Genomic DNA, 8170 nt, shown 5'->3' with positions numbered 1-8170 from the left:
CCAACGGTAATATCTCCGCGCCGCGCCGCGTTGCCGACCGACCGACACTGACCCCTCCTGCCCTGCCCACCCGGTCCGGCCGGATCCAGCCCCAACACGCTCCACTTTCCTTCGATTTCCGCCGCCCGCCGAAGCCGTCTCCGGCAAGGACCCGGCCGGCGACACGGCCTCTTCCCGGCGGCCCACCCGCGGCCAGGCGCGCCCTTTCCTCCCTCCCCGCGCTCTGGCCGTGGCCGGTCTGCTCCTCCTCTCTTCGTCCGGGGCCCCGGGTCATGGCCGTCTCTCGCCTCGCCTCCTCGCGTCCGGTTTGGATTCGCTCCTCCTCGATTCGTCGCCCGTTCAGGTTTAGAACCGCGCCTGATTTGGTTTTTGCTCCTGCTCGATTCGCCCGTTTGGAATTGCGCCTGGTTTGATCTTGCTCGTCCTCGCAGTCGTCTGTTTGGGGTCGCGTCTGGTTCGATTTTGCTCGTCCTCGCCACCGTCGTCCGTGTAGGGTCGCGCCTGGTTCGATTTCGCTTGTCCTCGCCGCCGTCGTCCGTGTAGGGTCGCTTCCAGTTTGATTTCGCTCGTCCTTGTCGTCGTCCGTGTAGGGTCGCGCCTAGCTCGATTTCGCTCGTCCTCGCCATTGTCCCGGTGCGCTCGCATGTTCTTGGTCCGTCTCACCTCGTCGGGGTCTCCTCCGTCTCGTTTGCGTACTAGCAATTCTGTCCGCGCGCGCTTCTGTTATCCGAACTAGCAGTCCTGGGTTTCGCGCTCGCGTCTGGTTTCGAAATTGGATTACGGCCGGAGACGGGGAGCAGTGTTCGTTTATTGTGCTAGTTCAGACCGGTTCCTCCGTTCCGTCACCTATGTTGCTCTTGGTGATTTTCAGAACTCAAACGTATGTTCTCCTGTGATACTCTGTCAATTCTTGGCCCTCTGTCAGTTCTTGTTGGCCCTCTGTCAATTCTTGAGTTCCAGGGTCTGTTAATTCTTTACTTCTTGTTGTACCAGCTAGGCGTGTGTGCTCTCATCCTAGATTCAGAGATAGGGTGATTCCTTACGCTTGAGTGCAAGCCATGTGGCCTGCTGCTTGACTAATTGAACACCTGCTGCTGTTACTGTTGGACATGGTTCCTTCTTTTCTTCCTGATGTTGCTATTTCCATTGAACTACTCATAGGAGTTCTAGATGAGCTGCTGCTAGTTAGTTCCCCTTAGACTACATTCTAGATTGCATAGCATAATTCCAGAATTTTGTCATTGCACACCTGGGCATATAATTCTGTTGTGAGCATAACTCCTGAATTCATTCATCCGTGAAAGCACGTTCATCACATGTTTTTTACCATGCTGCTAACTTCTGTCATGTCCCTTTCCTTTGGACAAGAATTTCAACGAACCTATAACGTGGACATGTGCTGCTTGTTTTCTTGTGATGGTGGTTATCCAATTGAGTACCCCAACTCTTATGCTCTGACATTTGTTAATCCCCACTTAGTGTGCATGAAAAATTATTGTTTGTCATGTTAAATTTTATGGCATCAATTCGGAATTGTGATTAATGACTCAGTATTTGTTTAGTGTAGACAGTTGACTTCTTTTTTCTTAAGCTTTTAGTGATATGCGTGTTTTGTTATGTCTTATGGGGATATCATGTTCTTTCTTTGTATTACTAATGTCCAGTCAATGGAAAATGCTTTTCTTGCTTTGCCTAGACTTTGTGACAATGAACTTATAGTGCGATCATTGATCATTGAGCTTCTGACACCCTATTCCGTAAAATTCTGTTGTAATGTTTGCTGGATCATTGAGTAGTTAATATTGATTCTGAGTTTGTTGGATCATTAACTTCTGTGTGTGCTTTGGTTATCTAAGAGACACTCACTATCCTTTGTTTCATATTCGTGGCGGAATGATGAACGATTATGTTCCGTGTCCCTGTGTTTCGTGTTCGCCGGTCTGGTTTTGGATTTGGATTACGGAGACAGGGAGAGGCCAAAGCAAGGTCAGTTTATCGTGTTCGCTCAGATCGGTTCCTCGGTTCCGTCGTTGCATTGTTCGTCGGCGATTTCCAGACCTGAAACGCATGCACCCTTGTGATACTCTGGTTTGGCTCGCTGGTCGTCATGGTTGTTCGTTACGGTTGTTCTTATGTTCTTGAATCACCCATCTTATAAGCAGAGATGGGGTGATACATTATGGTTGTTCTGATGGTTGCTTATTTAGTGTTCTTTCCAATTGGGTTCTTCTTGCCATGCTTTGCTTATGTTCCCAATGTCTGTCTTTCCATATATGGGGATGCGTTAGGGTGCAAACCGTGTAGGCCATGGTGTGTTTTTACTAGTTATGGTGTGTTTTATACTATCTGATGTTGAAGGTGGAAATATTGATATCACTTCTGTGTTAGTATACTTGATATGGTGTGTTTTATTCAAGTAATTAACCACATCTCTTACAAATTTTCCTTGAGATACATGTTTATATGGCAGGAGTGATTGTCTTGACGAATAATCATTTATGCTAACAGACCAGTACTTGATCATAGGTAACAGACCAGTACTTGATCATAGGTAACAGACCAGTACTTGATCATAGGTAGTAGACCAATACTTCACATAGGTAACAGACCAGTACTTGTTTAGTGCAGACAACTGACTATTCTTTTTTCTGAACTTCTTGTCATATGTCTGTTATGTGAATATCATATTCTAATGCTTTTCTAAGTATTTAAGGTACAGACTTGTGGATCTGGACATTTCACATCTGCTCTTTATTGTGTTGCTAAGGACACTGAACGGTTTGTCTGGGCCACCGCACAGCCTGGCTAATCAGGTACACTTGATTTTATCATGCTTAACTTGTGTTTGCCAAATGGATCTCCTGGAACAAATTATTCGTAATAAATGAACAAATTGAAGAAGAAAAACATGCGTCCTGTTATTTTAAAATGGTGTATTTACCTTGCTGGCTATCTGCAGGTTGTAGTGATTAGGGAGAAGCTTGCAGAACTGTATGAATTTGAACAACAATGGTCAAGAGCATGGAAAATGCTTAGTGGCTTTGACTTGGACTCAGGAATAAGGTAGAAGCAAAGCTTTTGTCTCTCTTTACATGTCATTGGATATTCTAAGTCTGGGAAATCTGATCATCTTCTTAAAAACCAGAATGCTTGATGACAAACAAATTATCCAAGTGCGTCCAGATTGCACGACTCTATTTGGAGGTTAGTCCCATTTTAGCCTCTGTTGTCATTGCATTTTCAGCTGGACTAACGTAGTTCTTCATTTTGTAGGATGATGATGCAGTGAATGTTGAAGCTTTTATCAACAAAGCCTCATTTTTTGTCACAAACAGCAACCAGGAAGTTCTGAACTTTTAATACAAGGTTTGTTGGTTCAGAAACAGTTTAATAATCTATCTGTCTACAACTAAGGACAAAAATTTAGTTCCCTTCTTATATCTCTTGTAGGTATGCTATGCGAGAATTTTAGATCTAAAGCGTAAATTCTTGGAAGCTGCACTTCTATACTATGGTATCTCTCAAATTGAGCAACACCAAATTGGGGATGAGTAAGGCTTACTCCATTCAGTTGTAGATTTGTTTCTCTCTTCTGCAATTTACTCATTTTTAATGTTCTGTCTTGTATGGTTCTTTGTTGCCTTGCCGGTCTAGTGGTGCCTAATTTCTATTTTACACCCTTCAAATTACCCTAGTTGATACTCATGTTTAAGTACTGCAGTGGTTATTAGCAAGTCATGTTTGGAACTGATATGGCCTCCATATTTTATTCTCAAAGATCTTGATGGAACATAGTTTCTGTATTTTCTCAGATAGATTGACGAAAATGATCTTTAGCAAGCTCTTAGTGCTGCTGTAACATGCACAATATTGTAACTGATGAGAGGCAACCACCGTTGCCAACTTGAAATCAGTTTACTCATTCAAGTTCTGGAATTTCTTTATAGCTTTCTGGGTTTACTTCGATCTTGCATGTATTAGGTTTCTCTTTGTGCCCCTATCTATGTCAGTTTCTTGTGTGCAAGTGCTTCATTATGTGTGTGTGACTTGTTGGTGAATATGTGTGTGGCTTGATGGTGTGTGTGGCTTGACTCTCTCTGTGTGTGGTTTGATTGTGTGTGTGGCTTGACTCTCTCTGTGTGTGGCTTGACTGTGTGTGTGACTTGACTCTCTGTGTGTGTGGCTTGGCTCTCTCTGTGTGTGGCTTGACTGTGTGTGGTTTGATTGTGAATATGTGTGTGGCTTGACTCTGTGTGTGAGTGTGTGTGGCTTGATGGTGAATATGTGTCTGGCTTGATTCTCTGTGTGTGTGTGTGACTGTGTGTGAAAATTGCATTTGTTTGATGGTGTGGCTTGTATGCTTTGCTGAATGTTTGGTTGTATAACTTGTGTTTTATATTTCATGATTGATTGCTTTGTTGTTTGTTGAATGTGAACAGACCTAGCACTATTCTTTTTTTCTGAACTTTTTTGTGATTATGTCTTATGTGGATATCATATTCTTTTTTATGTATTACTGTTGTCCAGTCAGTGGAATAATGCTTTTCTAAGTATTTAAGGTACAGACATTGGATCTGGACATTTCACATTGGCTCTTTATTGTGTTGCTAAGGACACTGATGGGTTGAGTTTGCATAAAATGCAGGTATTTACATTCTTTATATTTTGCGATGCTGATGTCAAAATGTTTATTTAGCCAAATTGTGCTATTTCTGGGTACTTCTGTTTTTAGATGTGTTGTATCCGTAAGTACCTATTGGCACCTGATATTTGTGCTCAAAATGCAGTATGGAGCAACAAATTGGTCTCATTGCAAGGTCACTACCTGGACGTATAGGCAAGCAATGTCAAGAGAGGTATTCTTTTGATTGTTTCATTTTCATGATTTGCTTAAATGCATTTTCCCCTTTATGCAAGACAAAAAGGGGAATGTTTGCTAATTCAGAAACACACTGGTTACATAAAGAGCTGATTGGTTATGAAGCTGATTTCGAATTCATACATAACATCTTAGGTGGCATAATCATCTGAATCCAGACATACAGAGAGATGCTTGGACTATGAGGAGGAACATGCACTGTATAATGCCCAGGGAATAAATGGGCAGAAATAGCAAAATTTCTTCCTAGAAGGTACTACCTTGGTCCTCTTTGTTACCAGATTCCTAACATGAATGATGTATCCCATGCCACTTCCTCACTCTTTCCTGAACATCATACCGTGCATCAGACATCTGAACATTGCAGGAATGGGGTACTTCCATTTGTGTAACTTCTATTTGTTATCAGTTCTTCTCACCTATAGCTAAAGTCAAAGACGACAAACCAGGTGAATTATTGGAGTTGCAAGATACACAGAATCAGTAAGTTCCTATCTTGATAACTTCGATATACACACAGGAATAGTTACCTATGATGTTATGATCATAAACTGATTCCAAGTATTTTTGACTCATATGATGCATATTACTCCCTCCGTTCCTAAATACTTGTCTTTCTAGGCATTTCAACAAGTGACTACATACGGAGCAAAATGAGTGAATCTACACTCTAAAATATGTCTACATACATCCGTATGTAGTAGTCATTTGAAATGTCTAGAAAGACAAGTATTTAGGAACGGAGGGAGTACATCACAGGTCATCTTAATCTTGTTTTGTAAATATGACTGCTGGTGCTGCTGGTAACGTAAGCTACTTTTCTTGCTTCAAGAATAATAGAAACATCATTTACATTGTGGAAACTCACAGTTTAAGTTGCTCATGTCATTTTTCAGGCTATCCATCGGCTTGTAGCTCATGAGAGGCAACCACAGTTGCGAACTTGAAACATATATCTTTTAGGTATGAATGGCTTACCTTAGCCAAAATTTCTATAAGAATGTTGGTCATGTTACATGCCTTGCTTTCTCTAGTAAGTAGAATAAGAACACATTTAACATTTCTTTTCTGTCCATAGGCCTACAAACTTGTGGGTAGTAATGAAGATAATCACTTAATCAACCTCTAACTAGCTTCCTGTTTTTAGGAACGAAGATCTGAATCACACCTCACCCCTCAAGAGAAATCGTTTAGTCATTCAGGTTCTGGAATTTCTTTATAGCTTTCTGAGTTTACTTCGGTCTTGCATCTATTTGCTTTCTGTTTGTGCCCCTATCTATGTATGTTTCTTATTGTTTATTGTGTGCAAGTGCTCCATTCTGTGTCTGTCTGACTGTTTGTGGCTTGACTCTCTTGTGTGTGTGGCTTGACTGTCTGTGTGTGGGACTGTGTGTTTGACTATGTGTGAATATTGCATTTGACTGTGATGTGTGACTATGTGTGTGACTCTGTGTTTGACTGTGTGTGTGACTGAATATTGTGCATTTGACTGAATAATGCATTTTGGCAATGAATGTGTGTGTGGGACTGTGTGTGAATATTGCATTTGACTGTGATGTGTGACTATGTGTGTGACTCTGTGTTTGACTCTGTGTGTGACTGAATATTGTGCATTTGACTGTGATGTGTGTGACTGTGAATAATCCTGTTTGGCAATGACTGTGTGTGTGATTGTGTGTGGCTTGACTCTGTGTGTGTGTGTGTGGCTTGTATGCTTTGTTGAATGATTGGTTGGTGTGGCCTAACACTGCCTTTGCCGGTCCCAAGCCCGGATGCGAAAATGTGGAGGGAGCTGCAGTTACCTCCTTTGTATTGTTTGCCTTAGAAGTGTGAATATTACATTTTCACAATGACTGTGTGTGTGATTGTGTTGAATATGACTGTGATGTGTGTGACTATGAATAATGCATTTTGGCAATGACTGTGTGTGTGATTGTGTGTGGCTTGACTCTATGTGTGTGTGTGTATGTGTGGCTTGTATGCTTTGTTGAATGATTGGTTGGTGTGGCCTAACACTGCCTTTGCCGGTCCCAAGCCCGGATGCGAAAATGTGGAGGGAGCTGCAGTTACCTCCTTTGTATTGTTTGCCTTAGAAGTGTGAATATTACATTTTCACAATGACTGTGTGTGTGATTGTGTTGAATATGACTGTGATGTGTGTGACTATGAATAATGCATTTTGGCAATGACTGTGTGTGTGATTGTGTGTGGCTTGACTCTATGTGTGTGTGTGTATGTGTGGCTTGTATGCTTTGTTGAATGATTGGTTGGTGTGGCCTAACACTGCCTTTGCCGGTCCCAAGCCCGGATGCGAAAATGTGGAGGGAGCTGCAGTTACCTCCTTTGTATTGTTTGCCTTAGAAGTGTGAATATTACATTTTCACAATGACTGTGTGTGTGATTGTGTTGAATATGACTGTGATGTGTGTGACTATGAATAATGCATTTTGGCAATGACTGTGTGTGTGATTGTGTGTGGCTTGACTCTATGTGTGTGTGTGTATGTGTGGCTTGTATGCTTTGTTGAATGATTGGTTGGTGTGGCCTAACACTGCCTTTGCCGGTCCCAAGCCCGGATGCGAAAATGTGGAGGGAGCTGCAGTTCCTTTGTATGGTTTGCCTTAGAAGTGTGAATATTGCATTTTGACAATGACTGTGTGTGTGATTGTGTGTGACCTGACTTTTTGAGTGTGTGTGCCTTGTATGCTTTGCTGAATGATTGGTTGGTGTGACCTAGTACCGCCTTTGCCGGTCCCAAGCCCGGATGCGAAAATGTGGTGTGCCTTGTATTGTTTGCCTTAGAAGTCTGGATAGAAATTACTCTGTCCTAATTGAATATTAAATCTTCACATAATGTCGTACATGTGATTTAACATCTGAAATGCATCCTTCCTTGCTATGAAAAATCTGGCAAGTGTAATTGTAGTTAGAATTCGTCCCATCTCCTGAATTAATCTTGATGGTTTCTTAAATTTTGTGTCAGTCTGATCATGCACGAATCTCAGTGTCGCAGATGTCCCTTATTTGTCTGTCACTCGTGAGTGCGTGTCGTGTTTATTTGTCGTTGGACTTTTTATTCAGGTTGTGGGCCGCCCACTCCTTGTTTGGACTCCGACCCATGTGGGGGTGTCCTTTTCAGTTGTATGTCATTTCTAGAGGGGATGAGTTGTTGAGTGTGTGTGTGTGTGAGAGGGGGGGAGCTGACTTCAACGCACGGCCAATAAGGCACATTTTCGAGGAAGAGCAGGCACCTCATTCCCGTCCAAAAACCGATTCTCCTCAGTGTTCGAG

The 8170-nt window shown here is 42.3% G+C and overlaps 1 long non-coding RNA gene across 9 annotated transcripts; it reads left to right on the top strand.

Moving 5' to 3' along the window:
* Positions 1–1053: 1053 nt before the first annotated feature.
* Positions 1054–7418, top strand: LOC125551922. Of its 9 annotated transcripts, none has more exons than XR_007303314.1 (12): positions 1054–2526; positions 2601–2813; positions 2960–3063; positions 3146–3204; positions 3274–3366; positions 3451–4645; positions 4788–4856; positions 5015–5132; positions 5230–5362; positions 5501–5687; positions 5776–5842; positions 6027–7418. It is a non-coding gene; the product is annotated as an uncharacterized LOC125551922 (long non-coding RNA). The 9 variants fall into 9 exon arrangements; XR_007303316.1 differs by having other exon boundaries at positions 1054–2551; positions 2768–2813; XR_007303315.1 differs by having other exon boundaries at positions 1054–2813; positions 3451–3551; positions 4560–4645.
* Positions 7419–8170: the final 752 nt, after the last annotated feature.

This window comes from Triticum urartu, chromosome 1, assembly GCF_003073215.2.
Source record: "Triticum urartu cultivar G1812 chromosome 1, Tu2.1, whole genome shotgun sequence".
Classification (NCBI taxonomy): domain Eukaryota; kingdom Viridiplantae; phylum Streptophyta; class Magnoliopsida; order Poales; family Poaceae; genus Triticum; species Triticum urartu.
The sequence above is the reverse complement of the archived record's forward strand: the minus strand, read 5'-3'. Positions and strand labels throughout refer to the sequence as shown.